General features: G+C 39.0%; 1 pseudogene; it reads right to left on the bottom strand.

Annotated features, from left to right (window-relative positions):
* Positions 1-386: 386 nt before the first annotated feature.
* Positions 387-18,943, bottom strand: part of LOC110543272 (tubulin beta chain-like) — a 41,824-nt pseudogene continuing 23,267 nt past the window's right edge.

Raw genomic sequence — 18,943 nt, 5'->3', positions numbered from 1 at the left:
GAAGCAGAAAAAAACAAAACAAAACAAGAACCTATTGACTGAAAGCCTCAGTGGATTCTCCTCTAAATGGCCTTGACTGGAAAACCCACCCTTCTCTTCCTAGTGACCTCTACCTATTAACCCTCTACTCTTCTTTCCCATCCACTTCTTAGCTTTTTACGATGGCAGCTACTGTCTGGGTTCTTATTGCTGGACTGGTTCTATATAGGGTCTGGAAAAGATTTCAGGATCTTAGAGAAGATGGTGGGAGAGTGTTAACTGGACAGTTAATGAAGAATGTGTACCAGGAAGAAATAAGAGGGCAAAGCACAGAACGGAGAAATCTAGGTTTGTCAGAGTGGAGAAAAGAGATATTCTACAAACAAATATTTATTCATCACCTACTATTAGCCAGCCACCATTAAACCTGCAATTAAAAAAGAAAAAAAAAAAAAAAAACAGGACAGAGGCTGAAGACACTCTGAAGGAGAAAAACGAGCAGGGGAGGAAGCAGAGAGAACTGAGCAGCCTGAGGTGACTCTGGATGCTCTGCTTTAGGCCTCTCCTTCTGCTTCCTCTCCCAAAATCTTCTTCCTCCTCCCCAGTGGCATCCTGGTACTGCTGATACTCAGGGACAAGGTAATTCATGTAGCTCCTGGCTTTGGTGAACTCCATCTCGTCCATGTGCCCTTGCCCGTGTAAGACTAGAGGAAGGCTTTCCGGTGGAACATGGCCAGGAACTGCTCCGAGATGCTCTTGAAGAGCTCCTGGATGGCACTGCAGTTTCCGGTGAAGGTGACTGCCATCTTGAGACCGCACGGAGGGGTGTCACAGACAGCCGTTGTTGGGGACCCACTCCACGAAGTAACTGCTCTTCTTGTTCTGCACACTGAGCACCTGCTCGTCCACCTCCTTCATGGATATCTGTCCACGGAAGACAGCTGCCACGGTGAGGAACCGGCCTCAGCGAGGGTCACAGGTGGCCATCATGTTCTTGGCATTGAAGACATCCTGGGTGAGTTCAGGCACAGTGAGGGCCCGGTACTGCTGGCTTCCACTGCTGGTGAGAGCGGCAAAGCCAGGCTTGAAGACATGGAGACTTGGGAAGGGCACCAGGTCTATGGCCAGCTTGTGGAGGTCAGCGTTGAGCCGGACTGGGAAGCGGGGCAGGTGGTGATGCCGCTCATGCTGGCCGAATCAAGGTGGTTCAGGTCCCTGTAGGTCGATGTGGTGAGCTTGAGGGTGAGGAAGCAGACGTGGTAGAGGGCCTCGTTGATGCAGTAGGTCTGGTCTGTGTTTACCACCAGCTGGTGGACAGACAGGGTGGCACTGTAGTGCTCAACCACGGGTTCAGACACTGGGTGAGGGCACCACGCTGAAGCAGTTCATGATGCCGTCAGGATACTCTTCTCCGGTCTTGCTACTGAGCAGCGTGCCCGTGCAGGAGCCTGTGCCTCCACCCAGCTAGTGGGTGGAGATGACAATTAAATCAAGCTAGTAAAAGTTCCTTTACAAAAACCTAGGTGGTACAGCTTGCTGTGCACCCAGGCTCAGTAGTATATACCAGTGTTTATGTGGAAGGATGTTGCCTGAAACATTCTCACAAGTTAATATCCATGACTTATAATAGCTGAAACATTATAGATACATTAGCATTTGTCCAAAGAACAAAACCTAAATCTTTTTGTTATGCTGTAGAGTAATATTCACAGTTTTAGGATGATTACTGTGATTTTAAGAACTCATGATTTCAGATATTACATTATTAAACAAATCCGCATTAGAGATTATAGTTGAAAACATCTAGTGAATTGAAGATGTCAAGATAGACAATCCATATAATTAAAAACCACATCATTGTTCATTTACCATCAGTATAATATATGCTCAAAGAAGAAAATATTAACAGTTTTCTTGAAGTATATAAATATATATTTCTTGAAAATATATATACACACACATACACATACATGTATTGAATTAGGTGTATTTTTAAATGGCTTTTCATAGTGTTTCAAACTTGCACATCAGAATTAATTGAGGATCTATTAAAAATGGATTTTTATTTGTAGTCCCATCCAGAATTCTTTTTTAAATTAATTTTTTTTAATTACAATTTATTGATTAAGTATCCTAGCTGTATCCCTCTCCCTTTTTTCCTTTCATGCCCCTCCTCCAGGCCACTGATAAGGGAAGTCCTCTTCCCCTTCCCTCTGACCCTAGTCTATCAGGTCTCATCAGGACTGGCTTCATTGTCTTCCTCTGTGGCCTAGTAAGGTTGGTTTCCCGCGTAGGGAGAGGTGATCAAAGAGCTAGCCACTGAGTTCATGTCAGAAACAGTCCCTGTTCCCCTTACTAGGTGACCCACTTGGACACTGAACTACCATGGGCTACTTCTGTGTAGGGGTTCTAGGTTATGTCCATGCATAGTCCTTACACCCAGAATTCTTGAGCCAGCTGAATGTATCAGGATGTGACTATGTATTCAGTTAGACTTTCTTTCATTTTAAAAGACAGTATCTGATGTCGTCCAGGCTAGCATCCACTGTGTAGCTGAGGACAAACTGTAACTTAATCTCCAGTCTTCTTTCCTCCATCTTCCAAGCCTGGAATTGGTATATACAATGATTGCTAGGCTTGGACATGCATTTAAAAGCAGTGCCATTGGCCTGGGTGCATACTCTGTGTGGTGAAGCAGGAGATGGTGTTTACTCACAGGTGTCTATGAGGCATGGGCACTGTCAGCAAAAAGATTTGTTTTAAAACATTTTTTATACTTTTATTTTATTTTATTAATTACAGTTTATTCACTTTTTATCCTAGCTGTAGCCCCCTCTCCCATTTCCTCTTAATCCCTTTCTCCCTCTTCTTCTCCTATGCCCCTTCCCCAGTCCAATAATAGGGGAGGTCTTCCTTCCCTTCCATCTCACCTTAGTCTATCAGGTCTTCTTTGTCTTCCTCTGTAGCCTGGTAAGGCTGTTCCCCCCTCAGGTTGAGGTGATCCAAGAGCCAGCCCATGAGTTCATGTCAGAGATGGTCCCTGGTCCTATTATTAGGAATCCTGTTGATACTGAGATGCCTTGGGCTACTTCTGTGTAGGGGTTCCAAGTTATCTGCATGCATGGTCCTTGTTTGGAGTATCTGTCTCAGAAAATACTCCTGTCCCCAGAATTTTTGGTTCTGTTGCTCCATTTGTGGAGCTCCTATTCCCTCCAGATCTTTCTGTATCCCCCTTCTTTCTTAAGATTCCCTGCACTCTGCCAAGAGTTTGGATATGCATCTCAGCATAAATGTTGATACCCTGCTGGGTGAAGTCTTTCAGAGGCCCTCTGTGATAGGCTCCTGCCCTGTACCCTGTTTTCTCCATCTTCCAATGACTGTCTCATTTTTCTTTCTGAATGAAGATTGAGCATCTTACCCAGGGTCTTCCTTCTTGCTTAGCTTCCTTAGGTGTACAGAGTTTAGCACGATTATCCTATATTATATGTCTAATATCCATTTATAAGTGATTATATCCCGTGCGTGTCTTTCTGCTTCTAGGTTACCTCACTCAGGATAATATTTTCTAGTTCCCACCATTTGCCTGCAAATTTCATGATTTCCTTGTTTTTAATTGCTGAGTAGTATCCACTCTGTAAATGTACCACAATTTCTGTATCCATTCCTCAACTGAGGGGCATCTGGGCTGTTGCCAACTTCTGGCTATTACCAATAAAGCTGCTGTAAGCATGGTTGAGCAAATGTCCTTGTTGTATACTTGAACATCTTTTGGATATATGCCTAGGAGTGGTACAGATGGGTCTTGAGGTAGCCTTATTCCTATTTGTCTGAGAAAGCATGAGATTGAGTTCCAAAGTGGTTGTACAAGTTTACATTCCTACCAGCAATGGAGGAGGGTTTCCCTTTCTCCACATCCTCTCCAGCATGTGTTGTCAATTTAGTTTTTGTTCTTAGCTATTTTGATGGGTGTAAGGTAAAATCTCAGGGTTGTTCTCATTTGCATTTTCCTTATGAATAAAGATGTTGAGCATTTCCTTAAGAGTTTCTCTGCCACTCAGTGTTCTTCTATTGAGAATTCTCTGTTTAGCTCTGTACCCCACTTTTAATTGGGTTACTTGATTTGTTGCTTTTTAACTTCTTAAGTTCTTTATATATTCTGGATATTAGCCATCTGTCAGGTATAGGGTTGCTGAAGATCCTTTTCCAATGCCTAGGCTTTCCTTTCATTCTGATGACAGTAACCTTTGCCTTATAGAAGCTTTTCAGTTTCATGAGGTTCCATTTATTAACTGTTGATCTTAGAACCTTTTGCTGTTTGTGTTCTGTTTAGGAAGTTGTCTCCTGTGGCAATGAGTTCAAGGCTCTTCCCCACATTTTTTTCTAAGAGGTTTAGTGAGACCTTTTTATTTTGAGGTCTTTGATCCACTTGGATTTCAGTTCTATGCAGGGTGATAAGTATGGATCAATTTGCATTTTTCTACATGTAGACATCCTGTTAGTCCAGCACTATTTGTTGAAGATGCTATCTTTTTTTCCATTGTATGCTTTTGACATCTTTGTAAAAAAACCAGGTGTCCATAAGTGTTTAATTCTGGGTCTTCTGTTGGATTCTATTGACCCACCATTCTGTTTCTATGCCAGTAATATGCTGTTTTTATAATTGTTGCTCTATAGTACAGCTTGAGATCTGGGATGGAGATACCTCCTGAAGGTCTTTTATCATAGAGGATTGTTTTAATGATTCTGGGTTTCTTTGTATTCCATATGAAGTTGCATCCTAAACTCTGATGAGTTTAGGCATGCTGTGCCTTCATTTTCATTGAATTCAAAGAAGTCTTTGAATTATTTCTTTATTTCTCCCCTGACCTAGTATTCATTGAGTATCGATTTGTTTAGTTTCCCATGTGTGTGTAGGCTTTTTGCTATTTCTGTTGTATCATACAAGGGATTATTTCAATCTTCTTGTATCTATTGAGGCTTGATTTGTTACCCACTATATGGTCTGTTTTGGAGAGGGTTCCATGAGTTGCGGAGAAGAAGGTAAATTCTTTTGTGTTTGGGTGAATGGTTCTGTATATATCTATTAGGTCCATTTGATTCACGAACTCTGTCAGAGTCATTGTTTTGTTGCTTAATTTCTGTTGTGTTGACCTGTCTTTTGTTGAGAGTGGGGTGCTGAAGTCTCACACTACTAATGTGTAGGTATCTTTGTATGGTGTATTATTGTCTCCTACAAATGTGGGTACTCTCATATTTGGGGCCTAGGTGTTCAGAATTATGATGTCTTCTGGGTGGAATTTTCCTTTGATTAGTATGAAATGAACTTTCCCATCTGTTTTGATTAATTTTGGTTGAAAATCTATTTTATTAGATATTAGAATGGCTAATCCTTCTTGCTTCTAGGGTCCATTTGCTTGGAAAACCATCTTCTAGGCCTTTACTATCAGGTAATGTCTGTCTTTGTGTCTTTGTGTGTTTCTTGTATACAACAGATTGTTGGATCTTGTTTATGTATTCATTCTGTTAGTCTGTGTCTTTTTATCAGAGAGTTGAGTTCATTGATGTTGAGGGAGATTAATCAACAGTGGCTGTTAGATCCTTTGATATTGACGTTGGCTATGGTAGTGTGTTTGTGTGCTTGGTTACTTTTAGTTTTATGTCCATAAGTGTGTGGATTCATTTCAGTGTCTTCTATTTGATTCCATTGATCCACCAATCTGTTTCTATGCCAGTACCATGTAGTTTTTAATATTGTTGTTCTGTAGTACAGCTTGAGATCAGGGATGGAGATACTTCCTGAAGATCTTTTACTGTAGATTCTCAGTTTCTTTGTATTCCATATGAAGTTGAGAATTTTTCTTTCAAGGTCTATAAAGAATTGTGTTGGTAATTTGATGGGAATTGCATTGAATCTGAGAATTGCTTTGGTAAGATGACCATTTTTAATATGTTAATCCTGCCAAGCCATAAGTATTTGAGATCGTTCCATCTTCTGATGTCTTCTTCTAATTCTTTCTCCAGAGACAGGAAATTTTTTTCATATAAATCTTTGACTTGCTTGATTAGGTACACACCATGGCACTTTATGTCCTTTGTGGCTATTGTGAAGGGTGTTGATTCCCTGATTTCTTTCTCAGCCCATTTGTCTTTTGTATAAAGGAGGGCTACTGAGTTTTTTGTGTTAATTTTATATCCAGCTACTTTGCTGAAGGTGTTAATCAGATGTAGGAGTTCCCTAGTAGAATTTTTGGGGTCACTCAGGTATACATACTATCATATCACCTGCAAACAGTGATACTTTGACTTCTTCCTTTCCAATTTGTAACAGCTTGATATCCTTCAATTGTCTTATTGCCCCAGCTAGGACATCAAGAACAATGTTGAAAAGATATGGAGAGAGTAGACAGCCTTGCCTTGTTCCTGATTTCAGTAGAAATGATTTAAGTTTCTCTCCATTGAGTTTGATGTTGGCTATAGGCTTACTATATATCGCCTTTACTATGTTCAGGAATGTGCCTTGTATCCCTGATCTCTCCAATACTTTAAACATGAATGGATGTTGGATTTTTTCAAATGCCTTTTCAGCATCTACAGAGATGATCATGTGTTTTTTCTCCTTCAGTTTGTTTATGTGGTGGATTACATTGATGGATTTCCATATATTGATCCACCCCTGCATGCCTGGGTTGACGCCTACTTGGTCTTCATGGGTGATATCTTTGAAGCATTCTTGGACTCATTTTGCATGTATTTTGTTGAGTATTTTTGCATCGATATTCATGAGGGAAATTGGCCTGAAATTCTCTTTTTTTGTTGGGTTTTTGTCAGGTTTAGTTATGAAGGTGAATGTGGCTTCATAGAATGAGTTTGGTAGTGTTCTTTCGGTTTCTGTTTTGTGAAATAGTTTGAAGAGTATTGGTGTTAGCTCTTCTTTGAAGGTCTGGTAGAATTCTGTGCTGAAACCATTTGGCCATGGGCTATTTTTTTTTGGAGGGGGTGGGAGTTTTTTAATGACAGCTTCTATTTCCTTAGGGGATATAGGACTATTTAATTGATTTACCTCATCTTGATTCATCTTTGGCATGTGGAATTATTCAAGAAAATTGTCAATTTCATTTAGATTTTTCGAATGTTGTGGAATATAGGCTTTTGAATTAAGACCTAATGATTATTTGGATTTCTTCAGTGTCTGCGGTTATGTCCCCATTTTTATTTCTGATTTTGTTGATTGGGATAGTGTCTCTGTGCCTTTTAGTTAGTTTGGATAAGGGTTTGTCTATCTTGTTGATTTTCTCAAAGAACCAGCTCTTGGATTCATTGATCCTTTGAATTCATTTATTTGTTTCTAATTTATTGATTTCAGGCCTGAGTTTATTTCAAGCCATCTACTCCTCTTTGGTGTGTCTGCATTTTTTTTTCTCAGGCGTTTAAGTGAGCCAATAAGTTGCTTTTATGAGATGTTTCGAATTTCTTCTTGAAGGCACTTAGTGCTATGAACTTGCCTCTTAGCATTGCTTTCATTGTGCCCCACAAGTTTGGTTATGTTGTGCCTTCATTTTCATTGAATTCTAGGAATACTTTCGTTTCTTTTTTATTTCTTTCCTGACCCAGCTGTCATTTAGTAGCAAGTTGTTCAGTTTCCATGTGTGTGTATGCTTTTTGCTATTTCTGTTGTTGTTGAGGTCCAGCTTTAGTCTATGGTGATCGGATAGGATACAAGGGATTACTTTAATCTTCTTGTATTTGTTGAGGCTCACTTTGTGACCAACTATGTGGTCTATATTGGACAAGGTTCCATGAGGTGCTGAGAAGAAGATAAATTCTTTTGTGTTTGGGTGTAAGGTTCTGTAAAAGTGTGCTAGGTCCATTTGATTCATGACCTCTGTCAGAGACACTGTTTCTTTGTTTAATTTCTGTTTATTTGACCTGTCCTTTGTTGAGAGTAGGGTATTGAAGTCTCCCACTGTTAATGTGTGGGGATATATGTGTGGTTTAAGTTTCATCAATGTTTCTTTTACAAGTGTTGGTGTCATTTTATTTGGGGCATAGATGTTTAGGATTGTGATGTCTTCCTGGTGGAATTTTCCCTTGATGGGTATGAAATGAACTTCCCCATCTCTTTTTACTAATATTGTTGAAAGTTTATTTCATCAGGTACTAGAATGGTTACTTGGGCATGCTTCTTGGGTCCATTTGCTTGGAAAGCTATCTTCCAGCCTTTTACTCTCAGGTAATATCTACCCTTGTGACTTAGGTGGGTTTCTTGGATGCAACAAATTGCTGGGTCTTGTTCAAGCATCCATTCTGTTAGTCTGTGTCTTTTCATTGGAGAATTGAATCCATTGATGTTGAGAGATTAATGAGCAGTGTCTGTTAGAACCTGACCTGTGATTTTGATGTTGGCTTTGGCAATAATTTTGTGTGCTTGTTTTTTTTTTTTTTTTTTTTTTTTTTTTTTTTTTTTACTGTAGTGAGGTTATTTCCTGTGTTTTCTTGAAAGTAGCTAATTTTCTTGGGTTGTATTTTTCCTTTTAGTGTCTTCTGTAACTCTGGATTTGTGTGTAGGTATTTGTGAATTTTTTTTGTCATTGAATATCTTGTTTTCTTTGTCCATGAGGACTGAGAGTTTTGGTGGGTATAGTAACCTGGGTTGACATCTGTGTTTTATTAGGCCCTGCATGATATCCATGCAGGCTCTTCAGACTTTCATAGTCTCTGTTGAGAAGTCAGGTGTGATTCTGATGGGTTTGCCATTATATATTACTTGGCCTTTTTCCCTTGTAGCTTTTAGTATTTTTTCTTTCTTCTGTATACATACTGCTTTGATTATTATGTGGTGGGAGGATTTTCTTTTCAGGGCTAATTTATTGGGTGTTCTATAGGCCTCTTGTATTCTTATAAGCCACTCTTTTAATTTGGGAAAATTTACTTCAATGATTTTATTGAAAATATTTTGGGGGTCTTGGAGGAGGGAATATTCTTTTTCCTCTATTCCTATTCTTAGGTTTTGTCTTTTTATGTTGTCTTGAATTTCTTGGAAGGTCTGTATCAGCAATTTTTTAGATTTAACATTTTCTTTGATGGATATATCTATTTCTTCCATTATATCTTCCACACCTGAGATTCTTTCTTCCATCTCTTTAGTCTATTGGTTATGCTTACCTCTTTAGTTCCTATTTTCTTCCCTAAGTTCTTTCTTTCCACAATTTCCTCCATTTGTGTTTTCTTTAATTTTTCCAATTCTATCATCAGATCTTGAATCGTTTTTTTTATTTCCTTCACCTGTCTGACTGTATTTTAATGTTTTTCTTTCAATCCTTTAGCTGTTTGTTTGAACAATCCCCTGATTCATTTATTTCCTTCATTGATTTAAGTATTTCCTCTCTAAAAGTCACAAACTGTTTGGCTGCAACTTCCAGTATTTCTTACAGATGGCCATAATCTGTTTGACTTAATCTTCCTTTAGTTTTTTGTGCATTTTATTTGTTTCCTTTATTATCTTCTTCATAAGCATAGATGTTTGGTCATCTTCTTGAATTTCAGTTATGCTGTGGTGTCCAGGGCTACTTGCCTCTGGATCACTGTGTTCTGGGGATGCTATATTGCTCTGTGTTTTTTTGGTTAAACTTTTATGCTGACCTCTTTTCTCTTTATGGCAGTGGTTTTTCCTCCAAACCCTAAGCTCCCTAAATAAAGACTCATGAGACTCACAATATACATTTACCAATAACCAGGCCATATAGCTAGGTTTTTCTCTCACTAGCTCATAACTTAAAATAACACATTTACACTAATCTACCTTCTGCCACATGCCTGGTTACCTCTGTTCAGGTACCATGCAACTGTCTTCCTCATATCTTGCCAGATGGATGTTCTGAAACTGGCACTATTTCAGAATCCTTTTTGCCTGCCAAATATCTTACCACCTATTTCCTTCCTCAGCTTTAGGTCGTTAGCTTTTTATTGACAGGTGATGTTTCCACACAGACACAAGAGATTCTCTCAGGATCTTTCTATGTAGAAAGCACTGATTAAGAATACTCCAAAACCCTAATGTGTAAATTCATTGAATTTTAAAAAGTGTATCCACAGTGTTATTTTTAGTGGTCAGTAAGAAGAGGGAAGAATGAAGTACTGTAAAAGAGGAGTGTTACTAACACATAGGAAGGAGTACAATTACTTATAAAAATAGACAAAAAAAGAATTTTGTTTTAAAAACAAGGTCTTGCTATGTAGTCTGGCTGGGTATAAGCTCAGGATCCTGTTGCCTCAGCTTTCCAAGCACTGGGATTGTAGATGTGTGCCACCAAGTGTATTAGAAGAATTGTCAGGGTTAGCTATAGTCCTAGAGAAATGAGTCCTGTGATGTTGACGAGCTGTGATTGGAGAAATATTGTCTCTTTTTTTTAATTTTTTTTAAATTTTTTTTATCAGTAACATTTTATTAACTCTGTATCCCAGCCGTGTCCCCATCCCTCATTCCCTCCCAGCCCCTCCCCCCTCCCTCACTCATCTCCACCTTGCCCCTTTCCAAGTCCACTGATAGGGGGGTATCTCCTCCCCATTCATCTGATCCTGTTTTATCAGGTATCTTCAGGACTGGCTGAAAAGCCCTCCTCTGTGGCCTAACAGGACTGCTCCTCCCTTCGGGGATGGGGAGGCCAAAGAGCCAGTCATTGAGTTCCTGTTAGAAATAGTCCTTGTTCCCCTCACTTTGGGAAACCAATTGGTTCCTGAGCTACCACAGGCTACATCTGAGTGGAGGTTCTAGGTTATATCCATACATGGTCCTTGGTTGAATGTCAGTCTCAGAAAAGACCCTGTGCCCAGATATATTTGGTCCTTGTGGAGCTCCTATCCTTTCCCCATCAGACTAACTCCCCTTCTTTCTTATGATTCCCTGTACTCTGCCAAAGGTTTGGTCATGAGTCTTTGCTTTGAAAACACTGCTAGTTAGAGTCTTTCAGATGCGCTCAGTAGACTCCTGTCATACGTTCAATGTACATCCCATCTGTCTTTCTAAACGAGGATTGATCATCTTACCCCATGTCCGCTCAATTGATTATCTTTTTTAGGTGTATAGATTTCATTATGTTTATCATATCTTATAGGTCTATATAAGTGAGTATATCCCATGTTTGTCTTTCACCTTCTGGGATATTTCACTCAGAATGATCTTTTCTAGATCCCACCATTTGCCTGCAATTTTCATGATTTCCTCCTTTTTGATTGCTGAGTAGTATTCCATTGTATAAAAATACCACAATTTCTGTACCCATTCCACCGTTGATGGACATCTGGGTTGTTTCCAGGTTCTGGCTATTACAAATAAAGCTGCTATAAACATGGTTGAGCAAGTATCCCTTTTGTGTAATTGAACGAACTTTGGGTATATACCTAGCAGTGGTATAGCTGGGTCTTAAGGAAGCACTATTCCTAATTGTCTTAGAAAGCGCCAGATAGCTTTCCAGAGTGGTTGTACCAGTTTACATTCCCACCAGCAGTGGATGAGGGTTCCCCTTTCTCCACAACCTCTCCAGCATGTGTTATCACTTGAGTTTTTCATCTTGGCCATTCTGATGGGTGTAAGGTGATATCTCAGGGTCTTTTTGATTTGCATTTCCCTGATGGCTAATGAGGATGAGCATTTCTTTAAATGTTTTTCTGCCATTCCATATTCCTCTGTCGAGAATTCTCTGTTTAGCTCTGTTCCCCATTTTTTAAGTGGATTACTTGGATTGCTGCTTTTCAGCTTCTTTAGTTCTTTGTATATACTGGATATTAGTCCTCTGTCAGATAAAGGGTTGGTGAAGATTCTTTCCCAATCTGTAGGCAGTCATTTTGTTTTGATGATGGTATCCTTTGCTTTACAGAAACTTTTCAGTTTCATGAGGTCCCATTTATTGATTGTTGCTCTTAGAGCCTGTGCTGTTGGTGTTCTGTTCAGGAAGTTGTCTCCTGTGCCAATGAGTTCTAGGCTGTTCCCCACTTTTTTTTCCAATTGATTTAGGGTATCTGGTTTTATGTTGAGGTCCTTGATCCACTTTGACTTTAGTTTTGTGCAGGGTAATAAATATGGATCTATTTTCATTTTTCTGCATGTAGACATCCAGTTAGTCCAGCGCCATTTGTTGAAGATGCTGTCTTTTTTCCATTGAATGGATTTGGCTTCTTTGTCAAATCTTGAGTATTTATAAGTGTGTGGATTTATTTCTGGGTCTTCTATGCAGTTCCATTGATTCTTCTTTCTGTTTCTATGCCAATACCATGCAGTTTTTATTACTGTTGCCCTGTAGTACAGCTTGAGATCAGGGATGGAGATACCTCCAGATGATCTGTTGTTGTACAGAATCGTTTTGGAGATTCTGGGTCTTTTGTTTCTCCATATGAAGCTGAGAATCTTTATTTTCAAGGTCTATAAAGAATTGAGTTGGTATTTTGATGGGAATTGCATTGAATTTGTAGATTGCATTTGGCAGGATGGCCATTTTCACAATGTTACTCCTACGAATCCATGAGCACGGGAGATCTTCCCATCTTCTGATATCTTCTTCGATTTCTTTCTTCAGAGACTTGAAGTTTTTCCCAAACAGGTCTTTCACTTGCTTGGTTAGAGTCACACCAAGGAACTTTATGCTATTATTGGCTATTGTGAAGGGTGTTGTTTCCCTAATTTCTTTCTCAGCCTTTTTGTCTTTGGTATATAGGAGGGCTTCTGATTTTTTTGTGTTGATTTTGTATCCTTCCACTTTGCTGAAGGTGTTTATCAGCTCTAGGAGTTCTCTGGTTGAATTTTTGGGTCACTCATGTATACTATCATATCATCTGCAAATAGTGACACTTTGACCTCTTCCTTTCTGATTTCTATCCCCCTGATCTCCTTTAGTTGTCTTATTGCTCTGGCTAGGACTTCAAGTACTATGTTGAAGAGATATGGGGACAATGGACAGCCTTGTCTTGTCCCTGATTTCAGTGGGATTGATTTAAGTTTCTCTCCATTGAGTTTGATGTTAGCTATAGGCTTGCTGTATATTGCCTTTACTATCTTTAGGTATGTGCCTTTTATCCCTGATCTCTCCAAGACTTTAAACATGAATGGGTGTTGGACTTTGTCAAATGCTTTTTCGGCATCTATGGAGATGATCATGTGGTTTTTCTCCTCAGTTTGCTTATGTAGTGGATTACATTGATGGATTTCCATATGTTGAACCACCCTTGCATGCCTGGGATGAAGCCTACTTGGTCATGGTGGATGATATCTTTGATATGTTCTTGGATTTGATTTGCAAATATTTTATTGAGTACTTTTGCGTCAATGTTCATAAGAGATAGGTCTGAAGTTCTCTTTTTTTGTTGGGTCTTTGTGTGGTTTAGGTATTAAGGTGACTGTGGCTTCATAGAATGAGTTTGGTAGTGTTCCTTCTGTTTCTATTTTGTGGAATAGTTTGAGGAGAATTGGAGTTAGCACTTCTTTGAAGTTCTTGTAGAATTCTGCGCTGAAGCCATCTGGTCCAGGGCTTTTTTTGGAGGGGCGACTGTTAATAACTGCTTTGATTTTCTTGGGAGATATAGGGCTATTCAGTCTTTCTACCTGATCTTGACTTAGTTTTGGTAGATGGAATCTTTCAAGAAAATTATCCATTTCATTTAGATTCTCAAATTTTGTGGCATATAGGCTTTTGTAGTATGACCTAATAATTGTTTGGATTTCCTCAGTGTCTGTGGTTATGTCCCCATTTTCATTTCTGATTTTGTTATTCTGGATAGTTTCTCTCTGCTTTTTAGTTAGTTTGGCTAAGGGTTTATCTATCTTGTTGATTTTCTCAAAGAAGCAGCTTTTTGTTTCATTGATTCTTTGGATAGTTTTATTTGTTTCTAGTTGATTGATTTCAGCCCTTAGTTTGATTATTTCCAGCCATCTGCTCCTCTTTGGTGTATCTGCTTCTTTTTTTTTCTAGGGTTTTCAGTTGGGCCATTAAGTTGTTTGTATGTGATGTTATGAATTTCTTCTTGCAGGCACTTAGTGCTATAAATTTTCCTCTGAGCACTGCTTTCAATGTGTCCCATAAATTTAGGTATGTTGTGCCTTCCTTTTCATTGAATTCTAGGAAGTCTTTAATTTCTTTATTTCGTCCTTAACCCAGCTGTCATTGAGTAGTAAGTTGTTCAGTTTCCATGTGCGTGTCGGCTTTTTGTTGTTTCTGTTGTTGTTGAGGTCGAGCTTTAGTCCATGGTGGTCAGATAGTATACAAGGGATTATTTCAATCCTTTTGTATCTGTTGAGGCTTTCTTTGTGACCCACTATATGGTCTATTTTGGAAAAGGTTCCATGCGGTGCTGAAAAGAAGGTGTACTCTTTTGAGTTTGGGTGAAATGATCTGTAGATGTCTATTAGGTCCATTTGATTTAGGGATTCTGTGAGTGCTTTTATTTCCTTATTTGGTGTCTGTCTAGTTGATCTGTCCCTTGGTGAGAGTGGAATGTTGAAGTCTCCCACTATTAAGGTATTAGGATCAATGTATTATTTAAGCTTTAATAGTGTTTCATTTACGAATGTCAGTGCTCTTGTATTTGGGGCATAGATATTCAAGATTGTGATGTCCTCTTGGTGGATTTTTCCTTTGATGAGAAAATAGTGGCCCTCCTTATCTTTTTCGATTAACTTGGGTTGAAAGTCTATTTTATTAGATATTAAGATGGCTACTCCAGCTTGTTTTCTACAACCATTTGCTTGAAAAACAGAAATATTGTCTCTTAAAGACTGTGAGAAAACAAAGTATGAGTAAAATTTTAAACAAACTTAGTTACACTTTCCTCTACTGAAGCTGCATTTATTAGGCCAATGAGATGACTCAGTGGTTAAAGGTGCTTACCACCAAGCCCAGTGATCTGAATTTGATTTCCCAGTACCCATGTGGTGGAAGGAGAGAACTAACTCCCACAAGTTGTTTTCTGACCTCCACAGGAGTGCATGTGCCTGACACCTCACACAAATAAAAGCACAAGTGAGCTTTTAAAATTTCATTTCTTTCATCTTGAAATCTATTATTATTTCATTAATTCAGAAAGATTGTTGATAGAGTTTTATATGGGATCAAAAATTTTATTGTGCTGAATGAAGCCAGTGTATACATTGCATTGCAGGTCATGTACAACCCACAGGGTATGTTTTATGCATCTAAATTCCTTATCCAAGGGAGGTCTCCTTCCTCTATTGATACCTGTTTTGTGATGTCTTATAAAAGCAGTACCTTCCTATGCTTGGGAAGTGTTATTTAAAAAGCTATTTTTTGTTTTATTTTTCTTTTATTATTAGTTACATTTTAATTAACTCTGTATCCCAGCTGTATCCTGCTCCCTCATTCCCTCCCAATCCCACCTTAACTCCCTCATCTCCCTGCCCCTTTCCAAGTCCACTGATAGGGTAGGACCTCTTCTCCTTTCATCTGTCACTGTTTTAATCAGGTATCTTAAAGATGTAAGGTAGGGGGAAAAGAAATAAATTATTAGAAAAGGTGAAAAACAATGTCTGTTTAGAATTCATTATCATCACGTGATTTACCAGTAGTTCTAAATATGACACTGTGTCCATGGTGGGTGTTTGTTAAACTCAACAGATAATGCTACATGCTTTGGTGTAATAAAAAGTATAATTCATGGTCTGGAAAGATAGCTCAATGAATAAGAGCATGTGCTGCTTTTCTAGAGGACCTGGGTTCAATTCACAGCATTCACATATTGTCTTATAACCATCTTCTCCTCTCAGGTATATATTTTCTTTTTTTTCTAGGGCTTTTAGATGTGCTGTTAAGTTGCTTATATGAGATATCTCTAACGTCTTTCTGGAGGCACTTAGTGCTATAAAGTTTCCTCTTAGCACTGCTTTCACTGTTTTCCATAAGTTTGGGTAAGTTGTCCCTTCATTTTTAGTGAATTTTAGGGAGTCTCTAATTTTTTTTTTCATTTATTTCCTGACCAAGCTGTCATTGAATGGACATGTGCGTTTCCATGTGTGTGTAGGCTTTTTATTATTTCTGTTGTTGTTGAGGTCTAGTTTTAGTCCATGGTGGTCTGCTAGGATGCGAGGGATAATTTTGATCTTCTTGTATCTGGTGAGGCTGGCTTCGCGACCAACTATATGGTCAATTTTTGAGAAGGTTCCATGAGGTGCTGAAAAGTAGGTATACTCTTTTGAGTTTGGGTAAAAAGTTATGTAGACACCTATTAAGTCCATTTGATTTAGGACCTCTGTAAATGTCATTATTTCTCCATTTAGCTTCTGTCTAGATGATCTGTCCCCTGGTGAGAGTGGAGTGTTGAAGTCTCTCACTTCAAGGTGTTGGGGTCCATGTGTGATTGAAGCTTTAATAATGTTTCACTTACAAATGTAGGTGCTCTTGTATTTGGGGCATAGATGTTCAGAACTGTGATATCCTCTTGGTGGATTTTTCCTTTGATGAGAAAGAAGTGCCCCTCCTCATCTTTTTTGATTAATTTTGGTTGAAAGTCTATTTTTTAGATATTAACATAGCTCCCCAAGCTTGTTTTCTGGGTCCATATTCTTGAAAAAATATTTTTCCTGCCCTTTACTATGAGGTAGTGTTTATCGTTCTTGCAGAGGTGTCTTTCTTGGATGCAAAAGAATAATGGATCCTGTTAATGCAACCATTCTGTTAGTCTGTGTCTTTTTATTGGAGAGTTGAGTCTGTTGATGTTTATAGATAATAGTGACCAATGAATGTTATTTCCTTTTATTGTGGAGTTGGTGTTAATTTGTTTCAGTGAGTGTTGTCTTTTAATTTTTTTGGTGCTGAAGTTATTTGTATCCTGTGTTTTCTGGGGTGCAGTTGTTTTCATTGGATTGAAGTTTTCATTCTAGTATGTGCTGTTGAGCTGAGTTGCTGTGTAGATATTTTTGAAGTTTAGTTTTGTCTTGGAATTTTTTGTTTTCTCCATCTATGTTGATTGAAAGTGTTGCTAGGCATAGTAGTCTGGATTGGTGTCTGTGGTCGCTTAGAGTCTGCATGACATTTTCACAGTCCCTTCTGGTTTTCATAGTTTCTGTTGAGAAATCTGGTTTGATAGGTCTTCCTTTCTATGTTTCTTGGCCTTTTTCTCTTGCTGCTTTTAAGATTTTTTTTTTCTATGTCCTGTAGATTTAGTGTTTTGACTATTATTTACCATGAGGATTTTCTTTTCTGGTCTACCTACTTGGTGTTCTATACGTCTCTCTTATGTTTATGGACATCTCTTTCTTAATGTTGGGGAAATTTTTTTCTATGATTTTCATGAAAATATTTTCTGGACCATGGAGCCTCAAATCTTCTTTTTCATATATTCCTATTATTCTTAGTTTTTGGCTTTTCATGGCGTCCTCAATTTCTTGGATATTTTGTATTTGGAACTTTTCTGCTTTTACTTTTTCTTTGAGAGATGATGCAGTTTCTGCAAGTGTCTACAGCACCTGGGATTTTTCTCTTCCATCTCTGTGTGCTATTGCTGATGCTTATCTTTATGGTTCCTGATCTTTTCATTAAGTTCTCTGGCTCCAGGGTTTTCTCTGTGTTTTCTTCATTGATTCTAATTCCATTTTCATGTCTTGAAACATTTCCTTCACCTCTTTGAATATGGATTCCCATCTTTCCATGATGACTTCTAGTTGTTTTCCATTTCCTCTCTATATGCCACTAATCTTGCCTCTACTTGCACATCAATTTGTTTGAATGTAATTGCCTTGATTTCTTCTACAGCTTTCTTTGATTCCTCTTTATCTGCCTCTACCCATGCCTCTATTTGATTGGCTGTATTTAGATGTATTTCTTTGTGAGTTTTGTTTGTTTCTTCTTTATGGCCTCTATTCTCTTTATCAGCCTAGAATTCAGATAATTTACCTTTATTTACAATTAATTAGCATGTCTATTGTTTTTTAGGGTTGCTGGTGAAGCCATGATGTCCTAATTTTTGTTAGATATGTTCTTATGCCAACCTCTAGCCATCTGCTTTTCTGTAACCATTGCTATTTGTTTCCTGTATTCTTACTTCAGACTGGGTCCATCTATTTTTGGTATCTGCAGTATTTTTCAGGAAAATGAGAGAAGTCCACAAGTATGAGGGTGGATGTTGGTGTTTAAGCTGAGGCTAAGGGAGAAAATTCTCTGGCCCAGGTGTAAATGTGCAAGCGAGGAAGCTTGGGTGTACACATGGAAATGTGCTTTGAAGGACAGGGTGCTTGATGCTGAAATGTAGGCTTAAGCACAGGAGGAGGTGCAGGATGTGGCGCTATTTGAGGATGCAATGAGCATAGGCAGGTGCCCTGATTACCTTAGTGGCCTAAAGGCCTGTTTTACTCTCCTCTTAGTATTCATATTCATATATGTGTGGGCTCCAGGAATTGTTTGCCTGGACTGTACTGGTAGGTCCACAGAATACGGGATTCAATGTAGAGTATCCTGTCCCAAGAATCCCTATCTTGCTCAGAGGGGGTATGTGGGTGGCAGTGATCTGATGTCAGGCCCCTGGATCTCAGGTTCTGCATGCACTCACATGGAGGCATGCTCACATGATAGCAGGACTATTCAGAAAGCACAGAGGTTCACCTTGTTCTCTACTCTCAGATTTGGGCCTGCAGGGACAAATGACAGTGTAGCACACCTATCAGTTCAATGGTGTCCACTGGGCAGGGAGACGCTTACCTGGGGTAGAGATTTCCTTTTTGTTAGTCAAGGAGCATGGAGGCTCCTAGAGGGGTAGCTGCCACATAGTCACCACTGCTTCAGACCTGGAAGGCCCATACAGTCATCCCTGGGAGACCCTGGGAAGCCTGTATAGCTGCATGCGGAACTTGGTGCCTCAAACCTATATCTGAGAGAAGAGAACAGAGGAATCCCCTGTGTTTTCTGCATAGGCCTGCTAGCAAATGAGAGCATGTGATTGCATGTAGAGCTCCAAGTTCAGGGTCCCTCTA

Source organism: Meriones unguiculatus, chromosome 7, assembly GCF_030254825.1.
Source record: "Meriones unguiculatus strain TT.TT164.6M chromosome 7, Bangor_MerUng_6.1, whole genome shotgun sequence".
NCBI classification, from domain to species: domain Eukaryota; kingdom Metazoa; phylum Chordata; class Mammalia; order Rodentia; family Muridae; genus Meriones; species Meriones unguiculatus.
This window is presented reverse-complemented; position numbering and strand designations above follow the sequence as displayed.